Raw genomic sequence first — 17,550 nt, forward strand, 5'->3', positions numbered from 1 at the left:
TAACACAGCCTATTTTGGGATGGGAAAAATAATCCTTCAGGCATAACAACCAGAAAACAAAATAAAGAGAAAGCACCTCCTACCCAGACCCTAAATATGTGGAAAACTGATTTTCTGTGTACATGAAATAAGTATCTGATTTTTTTTAAGCAAAGATTTAGTGAAGAAGGAAGAATGTAACATCGTTTAGTCAATGCTTTGGCTACTACAGAGTCATTTTGAATAATGGATCTTTTTCGGCACTTCAGTTTTATTACAAAAGTGGAAAAGGAATCTTTTGCTTGCTGTTTGTGGCTTGGGAATTTAAGCACTGTAAGCTTGGATAAAAATGAGGCTGAAAATGGTTGTATAAAGTAGTATAGGTACAAAGCTATATAATATAACATGGGTACATGCCCTGATCAGAAATGTTCCCGTTTATGAAGAACTTGGAAACGCTGTGTTTTAACAAAATAACTAGATACTGTCCCTAACTGGGTAACTCTTCAAAATATTCAATCTTTGGCTATTTCTGCAGCAACTTACTTGAGACGTAAGTAGTGAAATTATAAACAGCAGCCAATGACATTTTTTAGTGATAACTTCTTTTAACAAGATGCAACATAAACAGTCTTCAAGGCCTGTGAGCATTCCTTATCAAGCAGAAGCTTATATGATAACTGAATACCTTCATGGTTTCTAAAAAAAAAGCTGCTTACATAAAAAAAGCTGCTTACATAAATGGTCTGAAAGCAACTCCTGTCAATGTCAGTGGGAATTTTACCAGTGGAAACAGAATTAAGCCCGAAAGGGATCATTTTTTCAACACCTTTGCAACTTTTTGTCTGGCACCACCAGAGCCAATGGAAAGGTTTTCATTGACTTTGGTGCATAAAGAGATGTTAGCTGTGTAACTCAAGACATCTCCTGTGTGCCAAAGAATAAACGAAATTTAGAATGAGAGCAGCTTTGCTGTAATGGTGATGATATAATACTCAAGAGCAAACAACTAATAAACTGTTGTTAAAACAAGAATCCATCATACTTGCTCTAAGACCAAAGGGAAAGGTTGCCTCTGGCCTCTGGGATCTCCTGCTGGGCAATGAAAAGAGGAGCTATATCGTGCAGAAAGTTATGAGGAAAGAGGAAAAACCCTCAGGAGGAAAAAGCCTTTCTTTCCCCTCCTACCCCCTCTCCTGGCATAGCTATCTCTACTGCTTGTGTGCAATTCCGCAGAGAAAAAACAGTTCATGATAGAACAAACTGAGAAAGTGCTAGCTCAGGCTGCCTGTGCTTTCCTTTCATGGATTAATGGTGACTGAAAGTGAAGGGATTATTTGAGGCCGTACGGGCAATATTAACTACTCCTGCACATTGTATGACTCTAGGATCACATGCAGTCTGGAAACCAAAAGCAGCAAACAGTGTTGGGTTAGTATAGGTAGACACCTGGGTTATGAAGCAGAGAGTTCTAGAGTTTACTTCTTAGCAGTTTGGGAATTGCCTGTTGTGAAGATGGAGTGAAATAAATGGTGGTCTGCAGTCAGCCATTCTGATATCCCATAGGAATAGCCAGGCTGTTCGATCCTCTGGAAAACAGCATCTTAGTGACCACTGCAAGTGACCACTTTTTGCTTCAAGCTCAGTGAAACTCATTTTTCCTTGTAGAAACAAATATGGGGGTGAGCTGGGAACAGTATATTCTTTGAAAGCTGTAGCCTTTGCAGTTGAGTGTTTATTAACTTATTTCAGAACAATGAGAAAGTTTACTTCACCAAATTCATTCTAGAGTGTATTCATGCATGTTCATTAATGGCTGTGTGTCAAATACTGTTGTATTTAAGCCTTTGGAGGACCGGTGGGAGACACATTTAATGGCTTGGCTAGACCTGGGTGAAATAAGAACTTAACCTGGGATTTGTGATGGGGCAGAAACTCCCTTTTCTAGTAGTGATACAGGATTAACCACGTGGATATGAGTTGCATATATGGGGCTATCAGGTCTCTCAGTATTCTTAGATTTATTATCTGGCATTTTCATTGTGCCCAAGGAGCTTTGCATCTATAGACAGTCATGGCTGTAAGAAAGGGAAGGTGTATGAAAGTGTATATTTTTAATGTAATGCAATGTGGACATCCCTGAACCACCACTAGATGAGCTATCTCAGGATTTGAAAGCTTCAGCACAGTTCTGCAGCTGAGCTAATTAGTTCCACTGGGGACAGAGGAAGAGAAGCAGGGCTAGTTTGCTTTGGTGTTCTGCAATGCTAACATGACTGCTGTTTGTAAAGTCAAAGCTAGTGGAGCTTCTGGAGGCTGTATCAAAATGAAGTTGGCAAAAATGTTCTTGGATCTAGATCCAGAAATCTCTTTGCATTATACGGTCTGTTGTATGAACTGACATTTGTTTGGATGAGTTGAGTGAGAGGATTTAAATCTGAGAACTTTCAGTTTTAACATGCGTGGTATTTGGGAAGCCACTGGTCTTTCCAGGCATGTAGTAATACCCTGTAGAGGAAGACACTTCACTGATACTGTCTGGGAACTGACTGAGGGAGATTAAGCACTGAAACAAACAGCAGAAAACCACAACATTTTGTTTGTATTTGAGAAACTGTGTTGGTTGATGGTCTGTATCCCAAACTGTGTTTCTTAATTGTGCATTCCATGCACCCCTGTGCTTCAGAAATCCAGTAGCCAGAGATAATATGTAAGAGCTTTCTTTAGGGGTGAACATTACACATTGTCATATGGAACTTGTGACTCTTGTACAGAGTAGATATTCTTCACTTGTGCAGATAATAAGAGCCAAATCACAGACCATTCCCAACCATTCTGTGCACATTAAGATACATGTTCTCTACATACATCTCTGTGTCCTTGAGAATTTAGAATTCAGCTTGCAAAAGGTGCACAGAAATTATTTAAACAAAGGAGAGTGGGAAGAACATATGTCTGCAGAGAATACTTAGTCTATGTCTTCCCACCCTCTTCTTTGTCTCTGGCATATCCTTATGACTTCTCTCTTCATTGTTTGTCAAATTTTTGGATGTCTCACTGCATTAATATTTCCTATTCTGGACATTTTGAGCCTTACTAAGAACAAAAAAATTGGATGGAATGAGAGCATCTCTGATTTTCACATACAAATGTTGGTGGAGTTTTCCTGGTGTTTAGATGTTAGTTAATAAAAAACAGTCTCTGAACCCCAGGCTGAGGCCTTTCAAATGGGATCAAGCTTGCTTTCCCCTTTTATCTAACCTTTATTCTTTCAGGCTAGAAGACATTCTTCCCTATGTGTTAAGGGGTGACTGGTTTCCTTCCTGTTCTGGACCTACAGCAGTCTCCTGAATTATTTTCTCCAGCGTTCTTGTAAAGAGAAGCAGAAATCTTTGTTCCTCCTTTCTTAGCAGAAGTGAGGGTCTTGTATTTGCTTTGAGCAGTAGGGAAATATCTTCCTGGCAATTGAAAGAACCATCAATTCAGCAATGTAAATATGTAAATGGGATGGTGGGTTCCTCAGTTAGCAGAGTAATATGTTACATTACTTAGTGGGAAACCTACTTGCCCTCATGCCCATGTTTTCTCACAAGAGTTCAGCTCAGTTGTGTCCTGAGCTCTTGTTGGACTGTTCTCATTCCAGAGCACCTGCCGGAAGGAAACTCAGGTGAAAATGAAGCAGTGGCATGTGTCAGCAGGTCCCACACAGAGCAGGAGGAGCAGAACGGAGACAAGCATTATACAGAGCCCTCTGCCAAAGTTTGGACGGAAGTAACACAAGGTACTGTAGGCTGTGGTTCCTTCACAAACAGGCACACTGGAAAACAGATAGCTATTTAACTGGCTATACTAAACATTACGCAGCTAGTGCTAACTGCAGTGTACTCTGAAATCCCTAATAACAATTTTAGCTGGATTTATGAGTTGTAGGACAGAAGCCAAGTTAGCTCTTACCCAATCTTCACGTGTTTGCAGCGATCTCATCTTTAGATGTCTGGAACTTTGTTTTTCTGACTTGGTTTCTTTGTGTTTTCAATAGTTTTTATCAAACTGCAACAGTGACATTCTTCCTATAGCTTGGCTTAGAGTCAGAGAAGGGATTCTTTATCATGTGCAATTTGTTCAACAGACTTGTATTTTAATTTTCTTATTCAATTAAACAAGATTCTCTAGTCTTTAAAGTTTAACATTTCTACTCTTCTCCTACCTACTCAGGAAATGCTTGGCTTTCATTTTTTTTTTTCAGAGCAATTACAACATTGCCATTAATTTGTTAGCTATGATAGCACTTGCAGTCTCTGACACATATATGCAAGGGTGCACTGCTCACATAAAATGGTATCTTCAGAGGGGCCCATAATATTCACAGGGACACATATAGCAGCACCTGTAATACGGGCCACCTAACTTCAGATCTAAGACACAGTTTTAAATGTCTACCCACTCCTTTTGCAGAAAACCTCTCCCTATTTCATGTTACTTTAACGCATGGAAGGTCTCAGTGAAGTTGGTTTAACCCTTATCAGAAGGGGGGCAAAGGGTAACAATTAGTAATTTGGGGCTATGACTGTATTATTTTTCTATCCTTGTTTCTTTTTTTTCTGTCTCTTTTTTTTTTCTATGTGTTTGTGTGCCTCTGTTTTTAATTTATCTGTGCTTTCTTTTCCTAAGATTTCCTACATTTTCGTGTGTTGTAAAAGTCTTCACTAGTCTCACTTATGAGTAAATTGTCTCACCTGCTTGGAGCAGATGTCTGCTGCTGTAGTTCTTGGATGCTCTTTGTACAGATCATACAGCTGGCTATGGTTCAGTTAAAATTTACAGTTAGCTAAAGGATGATCCCTGCTATTAAAGGCAGTAGTCTAAAATACTGTTAGGACTGTGGTACCTCTTTGGATCTACCACAGACTTTGTTTCCAGTATGGGTTAAAGTGACCTATGGAGTACAGGGAAGACTCCATCCAAGGGAAGTTGTTGCTGCTGCTATACTAAGCCCTATGGTAAGCTTCCCCGGTTTTATATGTGAATGTACAGGTGTAGCACCCCAAATCATCTGTATTATTCTGTTACTCAGTTTCTTCATGTTTCAATGCTTCATATAAATTTCATACTTCATATAAATTTAAACCTAAAATGTTGTTTGTCAGATATGTGAGAATATTACTGTTGTACTTAATGCTGACTTTATCATTTCAGTTATTAGTAACTTCACCAAAAGAAATGACTTGGCCCTATGATAAGATTACATTCTCCCCGTATATTCTTGTTGGGCATTTTGCCACCTATTGACTGAGATAAATTTAATGAGAACTGTTAAAAAATACATTAGATTTTTATACTTTCAGTTATGAATCACAGGCATAATTAAAGCTGTTTAGATGCCCTAAGTACATGCTGCCTTACTGAAATTGCCTGGTTTTGTGTCCTATTAATCATTAAGTAATTTGGTTCAGAACGGTCATTTCTGGGTTTTGTTTTCTGTAGCATATTTTGTGCTAAGCAATGATACACGCTCTTGATGGAATGCCTTGCAATTTTGAGCAACCACTTTTTTTCTGCTGAGTACATGCAACTGCAGCTGAATCTACAGAGAATACTTTTATGTTTAACAAAAGCCAAAACAAACCAAAGCGTGTGATGTAAATATCTACGTAGACAGCACATGTATACACTATGTATGTAATTTACAATAGCATCTAGCTATATGTATTGTACCTGGGCAAAGAGAGGAAAAGATCTCTGCAATTCCAGGGCCTTATTCCCCACTGCACTGTGATTGCTTTCCAGATCTTTGGTCCTGCAAAGTAATTGTAAACCTGGCTTTACTGGGCAGTTAAACAGGGTTTACAGCTGTCTTGTGTCACGCTGCTCAGCAAAGCAGCCGGTGAAGCTAGTACAAGTCTCAGCATTTCAACGAGGTGGGAGCCGCTCACCAGGCAGCCTTTTCATGGAGCTATCTCACTGAGAGCAGAGCAGGGTGATAGCTGGAGCGATTTCTTTTTCCACAGTACAATACAGTGAGATCATCTGAGACTTTCAATGAACCTCAGCACGTCCAGATTTGATGTGAGGTGCAGTTCTACTTGCTTGCAAGACTAATTCTCCTCAGTGGTAGCGAGTGCCACCACAGATGCTGCTGCTCCTCCTTTGTCCTGCTCAGATCTTCCTCCATCACTGCTGCCAAACAAGGGCTGAACTGTGTTACAACTTACAGGGTGCCAGAGTGCTCAACTGCAGCAACTTGCTGAAAAAAAAAGGTTTGAAAAAAAAAACAAACATCAAAACATAAAAAACCACATAGGGCATAATAAATAAATTCAAAATAAAAACACGCACCAAAATGCGCTCTACACACAATAGCTGGAAAGCAGGAGTGCAGTGGTGTTTTCCTCTGTCAGTGGGTCAGTGTGTTCTGTAAGCACTTCCATCCTGTCAAGTCCCTGGTTGGTCTCCACCTGCTAGCTGGCGAGCTCCAGAGGCAGAGCTGACCTGGCCGCTCCCTCATTTTGCTGGCGCCAGCGGCTTGATGGGCCTTGCACTTTGATTATTTGTGTTAACAGTTAATTTAGCACCATGGACACGTGTGCCAAAGCTGCCTCCACTTCCTGCAGCCTTCCAACAAATGGGACTTTTATGAGATGCCTTTCACGGCTCCCCCACCTCCTCCAGCTCAGCTCCTTTGCCTCGCTTCCCCCCAGCCCTCCCCTCTTCTCCCTCCCCACCCTGCTGTCTCAATCTCAGCTGTAATCTTTTCTACATCTTGCAGGAAAAGAGCTATTTCTGGCAGCTCTGTCTCTAACACTCGCCCCACTCAAACTGATTTAATGGAGATTTATAGATGCAAGGATATGCAGCTCTGAGGCGCTTTCCTGAAAATTTTTCTGTGCCTGTGTTACGTATGGAATTTATTTATTTAATGTTTGGTGTTGCAGCTACACTGTCAACTGTTAGCGTGACATATTCCACATACTTTTTTTTTTTTCTTTCTTTCTTTCTTTCTTTTTTTTTTTTTTTTTTTTTGCATGAGGATTCCACTGAAATGCTGTTACACAGCATATTTCTGGTCCAATTCATCCCAGCTGTTAACTGTACCAAGCTAAAATCTGACACCCAGGTCCAATTTCATTAAACCCCAGTCAGCACAGTTCTTTGTGATAGTACTGACTCTCATCTAAGGCAATATGTATTTTGGCTTACAGCTATGAATAAATCCTATCCTAAGTACCTTCTTCCTAGTATGCAGCACACTGTAGTGGTCCAAAAAAAAAAAAAAAAAAGCAGCTTCTATAAGAAGTTGTACAGAAGAGAGGCTATTATAATTTATCATGATTTTCCTAGTAAGCTCTCTGCTATCTTAGGAAATTATGTTCTCCAAAAATAAATTAGAACTGTAGCTGCACATAACAGCGAAACTGCTGTTTCTGCTGTTATTCCAGCTTTGATCGATGCAGAGAAACTGAAGCTGGTATGTCAGGGGCCATATATTTACAGCCCCATAGACACAATATGTTTATTCCATTTTACCCCTCCCTAGCTGCCAAAGTGCTAAAATTAGCATGAAATATTCAGAAGAATGCCAGATAGACACAAGGAAATGTGTTGTTACAAATCCCAGTCCTCTGCGTTACTTCATTGTGCAGCGTGGGCCTGAGGGAACATGGGGCGGCCTGTGGCCACTGGAGCCCTGCTTCATCTCAGTGCCAAGGGGTTGGCTCCGCCTGAGGATTTGTTTTACCTCTTCCCTGTACCTGAGCAGTGAAATGTGTGCACAGTTCCTCATCTACTCTCAGAGGCAGGGATACAAATGTAGGTTCACCTGGGCCCACTGCTCAAGCCTGTCTGTCTCTCTGGATGGCATCCTGTCCCTCAGGCATGCCGACCGCACCCTATAGCTTGGTGTCATCCGCAAACTTGCTGAGGGTGCACTTGATCCACTGTTGATGTCGTTGATGAAGATGTCATAGAGCACCAGTCTTCATACTGGGGACACTATACAGACCCCTGAGGGACAACTCATCACCGATCTCCATCTGGACATTGAGCCATTGATTGCCACTCTCTAGGTATGATCTTGCAACCTGTTCCTCATCCATTGAACAGTCCATTCACCAAATCCGTATCTATCCAATTCAGAGAGAAAGATGTTCTGGGGGACTGTGTCAAAGGCCTTACTGAAGTCCAGATAGATGATATCAGTGGCTCTTCCTTTGTCCTGATGCATCATAAAAAGCAACAAGGTTGGTCAGGCACTACCTGCCCTTGGTGAAGTCATGTTGGTTATCCCATATCACCTCCATCTCTTCCATGTGCCTTGGCAAAGCTTTCAGGATAATCTGCTCCGTGATCTTCCATGGCACTGAGGTGAGGCTGACAGGTTGGTAGTTACCTGGGTCATCCTTTCTACCCTTCTTAAAAATTGATGTGACATTGCCCTTTTTCCAGTCACCAGGGACTTCAGCTGACTGCCATGACTTTTCAAATATCATCAAGGGTGGCTTGGCAACAACATCAGCCAATTCCCTCAGGACTCTGGAATGCATCTCATTGGGACCTATAGACTTATAGATATTCCTCAAGCAATCACAAATCTGATCTTTCCTTACAGCTGGAGGGGCAATGCTCCCCCAGTTCCCACCTTCTGAACCATCTGCTTGAGGGCTGTATGTAGAGCTAGCAAAGACTGTTGCTAGCAAAGACTGGGGCAAAAAGTTGTTGAGTATCATCTCAGCCTTCTCCTTGTCTGCTGTTACTAGCCTGTATTGCTCAGTAGAGGAGATACATCCTCCTGGACCTTCCTTTTCCAGTTGATGTACCTATAGAAGCCTTTCTTATCTTTCTTTGCACCCCTTGCCAAGATCAGTTCCAGTTGGGCCTTGGCATTCCTGACTCCATCCCTACATAGCTTAGCAGCATCCCTATACTCCTCCCAGGTTGTCCATCCCTGCTTCCACTGCCTGTGCATTTTCTTGCACTCCAGTTTGACCAGCAGATACTGGTTCAGCCCTGCCATCTCTTGCCTTCCTTTCCTGCTTTCCTACATCTTGTGTCCTAAAGAAAGTTTCCTTTAAGACCTGCCATCTCTGCTCCACTCCCATGTTGTTGAGGACCAATTTCCAGGGGATTTTGTTGACTAACTCCATGAAGAGCTGGAATTTAGCTTTCCTAAAATTAAGCTTCCTCTTTGCCTGTACCACATACCTCAAGAGTGTGAACTTCACCACTGTACGGTCACTACAGCCCAGGCAACCTCCAATCCTGTTGTCACCAATCAGTTCACTCACGTTAATGAGCCAGCATTGCGTCCCCCCTGGTGGAGCTGTCTAATACCTGTCTCAGGAAGTTATCCTCAATATATTCCAGGAGTCTCCTGGATTGCCTACAGCTCACTGTGCTACTTTTCCCACAGATGTCAGGGTGGTTGAAGTCCTCTGTGCCACTGCTACACAGGGTGCTCCTGGAGATTGCATCCCAGCTTCCATGGGGTGCTGCCCAGGTGGAGTCTCCTCACCTGAGCCTCTTACTGGAGCTGGGACGTAAAGCTGCTGTTCTGCATCCTCTTTGGAAGAAAAAAGCATTTCTTTTGTAAGTGAGACCAAAGAAGCTCAGTGTGAGGAGGTCGAGCACAAATCCTGTACTCTCCTTGTCTTAAAAACAAACGCTGTGAGAACCTTGATCCTGCCTGCCCTGCTGCTTCCTGGTTATATAACAAATGGTATTTTGAAATAGTGCCATGGTGTATTTTTAAATATCAAATTTTGCTGTGTTTTTAAATTGCAGCTTCTCTTTGGTCAAGAATGCTTTATCCCTGTGTTTAACATTGGGTTATTATGGTCTCTGTGAAGCTCTAGGACAGCACATTTTGGAGGTTAGTTGTGAATATCTTTTGCTTAGGCCAGGGCAGGTACTTTCCTGCTGAATTTCTTGTGACACCAAAGGAAATGCTAATTCAAAAGTTGGGGTTGGATGTTAACATACTGGATCAGACCATTCATGCCTTGAGACCAGCTTCCTGCTGATGACAGTTGTTTTTTTACAAATCAAACATACTTTGAGAATGATTATCCTGTGTAAGAGTAGCAGTGCTGGAAATTAAATGGGTTTTCCCTTCTGTCTTGTTATACAGCACATTGCTTTAGACCTTTTCGGAACTTGCATTTGTTCTGGTCAGTTATAGGGGTTTACAAAAGACCTAGGAAGTGTTGAAATTGCATGTTCGTGTTGGACCAAGTGTTGCAGTAACTTGCTGTTTCAACACTGTATACGTCATGAACCTGTAATTTCAACACTTTCTAAGAGTCACTGGAGTGTCTCTGGCTGAACTATAACATAACTAAGTGTTCCCCTCTGAACACTCAACTTTTTTTTTTTTCCTCCCTGGAAAATATAATTTAAAACACCACTTGGCTGACATTAAAGGCTTTCAAATTGTTTTAATAATAATGAAAGAAAGACAAAGTAAGGGATTACTGTAAATAGAGAAACTTGCTGACTCAAGTGGTAGCACGGATGAATCCTCCTGCTGGATAAGTACAATGGACCATAGCTGCAGTTTTAATTATGGATTCACTTGTGAGGGACAAAGCTGAATTTTTACAAGCCATCTGTGGTCATGCTTCTGCCTTATGTCATTACACACTGGTTCTGATATCAAGTGTTAAAGCCCTGCAAATGAATCTGTTACTTCTGCCCCTGGGCTGGGTCTCACGTGTGCTTAACCGGAGCAGGGAGGAGATGTGCAGCACTGCTTTTAACGCAGCCTCAGGAGACATGGTGGCCCTGTCAGTTGTACAGCAATGGTGACATGTGGCCCTTCCCTCACCTTCCCCTCCAGAACAACCCCTCCAGGTCCTCCAGAACAAACACCAGAGATACAACCCATCTTTTAATGATATCTACTAGAGTGGAAGAAGCCAGGGCTGCCACAGCCAAATGGCCACAGTGCCACAGTGAGGAAGGGCAAGACCATGCTCCCTTGCAGACATCGTTTTTTCCCTTGTAGATACTGTAGCTTTGTTTCCCCAGCAGCAGCCTGTGTGATGGGTGTCTTGATATTCCTGCTTAGGGAGAATAATGCCTTGGCCCTAACACAGCACTTTCAGGCACTGAGTCAAAGTATTTTAAAAAGATTGAGCAACATCCCTTTATTAGATTGAGAAAATGGGGTATAGACAGAGCAGAGCGATTGCTGGAAGTCACCGATCAGGGCAGCAGAGGGCAGGGCCCAATAGCCGAATTCTTGTTCAGTAGTCTGTTCGCTTGGAGATGTCTCCATGGGATTCAGCTTCCCACAACCCAGTGATGCAGGGTGAATAGTTATGAGTCATGAGTACAAAGACTGGGCTGCACTTTGCATTTTTCATTATACGTTTGACCAGCTTACTCCTACCTCACTTCAGTAGCCTTTCAGAAGCATCCTCCTCCCTCTCTTATCCCTTGAGATTTCCTTGAGGATATAAATGATCACCACTTTCACTAACTGTAACATTTTTCTCTGTTTTATTTACGAGATGAGTTGGGAAACTTCCTGTACCATCCCTGGGAAACTGGACAACAAGCAGGACAGGAACTCCTGCATTAACACAGCTTGTATTAAACACACACTGGTGTGATGAGATCTGAGAGTGGGAGAGGGAGAACTACTGGGAAAGGCCAGGATTGCTCCCTGGTGCAGGCAATGCTGCTGAGAAAGCACAAACCAGCCGCAGTGGTGAAGTCATGCAAATGCAATGCTCCCAAAGGCCACAGGAATTGTGGAAAGATTTGTGTAAATATCTCATGCATTCTTGTGCTCTAAGGTTTATGGAAACAAAAACCACAGTCACAAAGCTAATGCCACATTTGCTTGTCCCTTCCCCCTTCTGTTTCTTCTCTACAGAAAGGTTGTAGAAGTGTTTATGAGCAGCTGAGAAACTGAAATTGTTTCTTTCTCCCTCTTATTATTATTATTATTTAAAATAGTAATATGAAAAAGTGGAAAAGATGGCAAGCATAAATAAGGTTAAGCAGAGTGCAAGGGAAAGGAAGGCTGATTTGTGATTACCATGTCAATCTATTTGCCGTAAGCACGCCTGGAAAGACTCATGCCCCACTGTGTGTTCCCTAAGTAGTTTCAGGCTGCACACTGTCACTGTTGCTCACCAACTGGAGAAGATTCTTTCCCCTTTCCCTGCACTAAGTTATTCTCTAGATCCTGAATGCAATTGAATACTGACCTTCCCAGGGGAGATACACTACGCTTACTCTCCTTCATCACTTTTGAGGTTTTATCATTCTTCCTTCAGTGGCGTACAATACCTGAGCATAGACAAAACCAGCTTTGTTTGTCCATCTCCTGACATCATTTCTCCCTGTTATTGAACACACCAGGGACACTCTCGTCTCCTTCAGATGCTTTCTATCATTTTAGATAGTGGTATCACACTAGAGAGGGACAGCCTGCACGGGGACTGCTATGGGGGAAATAGCTTGGCAGAATAACACACCTGCTGTGTGTTGGTCCTGCTGGATCTGCACTCCTTGCAGCTGGTGGCACAGTGCTGTGGGGGGGGGAGCTCTGCATCGGATGGTGTTATTTTCACAGGTCTTAGCTAATTACATTCCCTTACAGACAAGAAAGAGGAGAGAAAAAAAGGCAAAAGGAGCTGCTAAAAAGCCCGGGTCCGTAACCTGTTGCAATTAACTGTCCCCTTTGAAGGTTGAGGGAGCTTTACCAGCATCCCTTCTGAATAGCTCTGCAGTCCAAGAGTGGGAAGGAGGGGACTAAGGGCAAACTCCAGCAGGGCCTGGAAGCTGTGAAATTGCTGAGAAAGAAAGAGAACAAGTTGTGTTGCCTCCTAGGGGAGCAGCCAGCCGGGCTGCTGGCACCGGGACTGCTGAGACCCAGTGCTGTGCTGACAGGCGAGCATCCTTCCCATGTCACTAAACCCTACCCCCTGCTGACTTCCCACAGCACCGCAGAGCCTCCAGGCTGTGGAGTGGCATTTCATGTTTTATTTTATTTTATTTTATTTTATTTTATTTTATTTTATTTTATTTTATTTTATCCACGGGGAGACTTTTGCACATGGGACACGAACAGCACAAGCGTGTTCTCCCACCGAGCTGGTGGAGGGCCCCGGGAGCGAGGCAGCCCCGAGCAGCCCACAGCTTCAGCAGATGGCACTCTTCCCTCTGCGTCCTGCCCACCGCTCCCGCTGCCCTTCTCCTGGAGGTGTTTTTCTTTTGGCTGAGGAAAAAAGCTGAGGTTCTGGCCACTTGCGGTCATTTAAAAGGCCATGGTGTTTTTTGAAATGTAGGGGTTCTGGCCTAGGTATCCCCGCCAAATTGCAGCCTGGGCAGCATCCCACCAGCCCGTGGCTCCACTGGTGACTGTGCTTAGCTGTGATTTATTTCTTCTCTTCCTGTCCTAATGGAACACCCACGGAGCTGTGAAAGCCAGGCACAGGGAGCAAACTGGAGCTTCTGGTGCATAGGAGACAGTGCTCATTACTAGGTGTGAGCTTGTATCTGCCAGTGTTTCTGGACCGGACCTTTAGAAATGAGCATCTTTTTGTCAGTGCTGCTTTTCTGGACGTAGCTGATACAAACAGAAAAGAAAAAGAGGACAAAACACCCCACACGTCTGTCAGCTGTGAAACATTTATTAAGTTAACAAGTCTACATGGACTCATAAAACCATCCTCAGCACCGGTTCCTACAGCCATTTATGTGTGCAGGCTTTAGCTGAAGAAGGCGGCTCCTGCATACTGCTCCTCTGAACTCCCGGCTGGTACCGGCAGCTCAGTAGTGGCGATTCACTTGCTTCTATCCGTTGCCTCAACTACGTGAAAATGATTTGACTGCATTGCATCACCGGGGTTGTGATTGGATAGATGATTTTCTGTTTTAGGCTCTAGCAGGGGATGTCATCACTGTCCCTTCTTTTTTCCTTTTTCTTCTTTTGGAGTGGGAGTCCCTCACCTGCAGCATGAGGTTTGAACAGTCTCTGAGCATTTTCCTACCTGCCTGCAGCCTCACTGCAGCCTCTCTGCCCTCTGCTCTGCAGTCAGCCCTGCACGCAGGGCACAGCACTCCTGACCCAAGCCCAGTGCTGTTTGCTTATTTTATCTCTGAAAACAAAACAAATTTCTCTGCGTTTTGTTCTATTTCCTACACGCCAGAATCTTTTGTTTTCACTTGCAACCTTTGCAGCTTCCAAGAATTTTTACTCCTTGTGGTCTGCCGATACACGGCGGGTTCAATAGTCTGCCACCAGGCCCTGGCCCAAGGTCGAGGATTCCCTCCTTTTCCTTCCCAGTATTGTCCTGCATCCTGCAAGGCCCTTCTCCTTACATTGCTGCAATTGCCGTGACAAAGGCGACTGGCACCAGGCACACTCCTGCTGCCACGGTGACAGCTGCTGAGTCTTCGCCAAGCTCTGATGACAATAGCATGACCTCAGATACTTTATTAAGAAAGAAAAACTTGAAAGGGAGGGTACACTTGAAAGCAGACAATAACACCTCGTCTCGGCACAATGCCTTGTTTTTGCCAGCCAGGGATGGAAACTGATTAATATAATCTTGGCCGATCCTCTCTCAGCCTTCCTCCCTGTTCTACACGTGGGCTCTACCATGCCCATTCTGGACTTTGTTGCACAGCAGTAGCTGCAGGTCTAGATGTGGAAATAGATGTCATACTGACAGAGTATGGGGCTAAGCATCACAGTGATTGACAGTTTCTTTTTAGTGCTGCTGTTACACTCCCTACTTGGTTATTCCTGTGCTTCAGCTTCTCTGCCTGTGATACAGGGTAGTGGTACTTTAGTCACAGAATCATAATAACAGATGATTGGCCTGAGTTAGAGGGGACCTTGAAGATCATATAGCTCCAACCTCCTGCTGTGGGCAGGGCTGCCCTCCTCCAGATCAGGCTGCCCAGGGCCCGATCCACCCTGGCCTTGAGCACCTTCAGGGACGGGGCACCCATAGCTTCTCTGAGCAGCTGTGCCAGCGCCTCACTGTCCTCTCAGAGAAAAACTTCCCCCTTACATCTAACAAAAATCTCCCCTCCATTAGTTAAATTCCATTCCCCCTTGTCCTGTCACTATCAGACCATGTGAGAACTCAGTAAGTCACCAGGGGTAAAGCCCCCTGAGCTACCTGGGTCTGCAGGGAGCTGTGCAGTGGATGAAGCAGGGTGTTGAGCACAGTGCTGCTGTCCCATGGGGACGCGTCAGGGAGGTGAGTGCCTGTGTTCAGCTCTATCTGAAGTGAAGACAAAAGGGTCGTCAACTGGGATGATGCTGGCAAAAAACCTTTGCCTGGAACCACATAGAAAACCTGAGGATCCATAAATATGCTTGGCAAAGGGAAGAAGTAACGCTGGTCAGAAAAATTCTGACTAAACAAGTTTTTGTTGGAATTTACCGATTCATCAACATCAGAGTACTTTGTGGAGAGGGTCCAATTTTGACAAAGTTCCTTCCAAAACCAGGCAGGGCTTGAAAACTGCCTGCCAGGCACATTTCAGAAACCTGGCTAGTTTTCTGCTGGTTTACACCCTTGGTTTCTCAGTGGTTCACCAAATGGCCATGAAAGAGTGTGGATTTCCAGGTGTGATGACTCTGAAGCATCCCCTCTTGAGAAGGTCCCCGGGTAGGGGGCTCAGTTGGGCCCAACAGGCAGGGTGCTGCAAAGGGCCTTGGCAGCTCATAAAACCTGGAGCTCAGGGTGAGCAGCTCTGCACAGTGCTACCACATTTTCTCAGAGCCTTCTTGTTAAATAGAAGTTGGCTGGCCTGTGTACTGCTGCTTTTAATTCTGGGCCCTTTCACTTTGAGTTTGGAAGCAAAATGTCTGAATTTTCTCCTTTCTTATGCCCAAATAATTCAATTGATTTCAATGGAATTGCTAATCTTCTAAGTTTGTGTAAATCAGGGTTTTCAATTAATTGCCTGATAACCTTTGAGACATAATGTATCCCACACAAATACCTAGATATTTCACCTTGGTAGCTGCAGTAAACAATTTTTCTTTCTTTTCTAATGGATGATAATGGTGGTAAACTGTAGGAAAAAAAAAAAGGGAAAGGAAGAAGAGGAAGAAAAATTACAGACTGGACCTGGTTCTTCTCAATATGCAATTCTTCTTTTTTTATCCCTTGCAGCTGGGTTTGTGTGTGTGTGAGTGTATGTGTGAAGGAGAAGGAGAATGAGGAAGGGCTATTTCACGTTTCCCATTATATGTTTTGTTTACAGTTGTGATAGTTTAAATGATTGTGCATAGTCTCCAGGCCTTTGCAAGGCTTTTCTTGAGCTTCCCTTCATGGAAGGAAAAATAGCTGGTTTTTTTCACAGAGGACTTTTCCAGTGTCTAGTATGAACATACAGTACTGAAGGGGCACAGAAATATGCCGTTGCTTTCAGGCTTGCCCATGTCCAGATGTGCATCCCAAAATTTGCTAGCTTTGGGGAACATAGAGCAGGCTTAAAGAAGCAGGATTTTACTGAAGGAAACTGGATTTTGCTGAAGGAAACAGAATTTGACAAAAAGAAGCAGACCATTAAAAACTGAACAGAGAACATTTTCTTTCATAGTACCTAGTATTATGCAATTGTGTTAATTTACTGTACTCCACAGTAGCATGCTTGCCTTGTAGAGCATATTCTTTCCCTTTTAAATGCATGCTAGCATCTTTTTTCCATTTAGATTCAAGATAATCTTCTAGGCAATGTGTTTATTTTAGCTCTTTTTTTTTTCCCCCCACTTCCCTAGGTCTGATAGGATTTCTCTCCTATCTTCTTTATGCGCCCATAACATCGGCTGTTATAAGGTCAAGATCAGAATTCATTGTGGGGGGGGCAACAGTGCTGTAAGGACTTGACATGAGATCAGAAGTAACTCTGCAGTGAATTAAAAAAAAAAGTTAAAAAAATAATAAAATAATATTAATAAAAAAAAAGTAGCAAGGTTTATGGTGCCGAAAGCTCTGGGTTTCCCATCTAGACACCATCTGTGAAGCACTTGGGGACAGTGCCTAATGTCTGAGTCATCATGTTTGGCAGTCATTTACCCAGTGGTCTGTTTCCCTCGGGGGAGTATTCATTGGGGGAGAAAAGGAATGGCAGAAAGAAGGAAGATAAACTGCCCTTTAGCCTCATGATTTATATTTGGTCAGAGTACCCCTGTTCTATTTTCTTTTACTTGGAATGTATCTTGGACATGTTGTTTCAATATGAGACAATCAGCTGGGCTCTCAAAGGAATGTCCCCGGAGACTCAGTGCAGCCTCCCAGTAGGGCAATATGTTCAGCAGAATTCTAAGATGTATTCTCCAACATCTGCAGTCTATTTGTGCCTCCAGAATATTTCCCATCAGCATTTGGGGAATCAAAAGGCGCTTTGAGAGATGGTCACCAATTCTCCACACTGCATGATAACTTGTAAAATGTTTACTCCTTTAAACTTCTACTGAGCTAGTGGTTTCTTTCTTTCTTTCTTTTTCTTTCTTTCTTTCTTTTCCTTTTTCTTTTTCTTTTTCTTTTTCTTTTTCTTTTCCTTTTTCTTTTTCTTTTTCTTTTTCTTTTTCTTTTT

The 17,550-nt window shown here is 43.2% G+C and overlaps 1 long non-coding RNA gene across 4 annotated transcripts in view; it reads left to right on the forward strand.

Annotated features, from left to right (window-relative positions):
- LOC101751801 overlaps nt 1-17,550 on the forward strand; it is a 46,496-nt gene that overhangs the window by 23,868 nt on the left and 5,078 nt on the right. For 2 of the 4 annotated variants that reach the window (XR_006937036.1, XR_006937035.1), the window contains one exon: nt 3,623-3,760. This is a non-coding gene — a long non-coding RNA (uncharacterized LOC101751801). Of the gene's footprint in view, nt 1-592; nt 3,761-17,550 lie in introns of those variants that run through there. The other 2 variants (XR_005857680.1, XR_211733.4) reach the window with 1 other exon arrangement.

This window comes from Gallus gallus, chromosome 2 (assembly GCF_016699485.2).
Source record: "Gallus gallus isolate bGalGal1 chromosome 2, bGalGal1.mat.broiler.GRCg7b, whole genome shotgun sequence".
NCBI classification, from domain to species: Eukaryota; Metazoa; Chordata; class Aves; order Galliformes; family Phasianidae; genus Gallus; species Gallus gallus.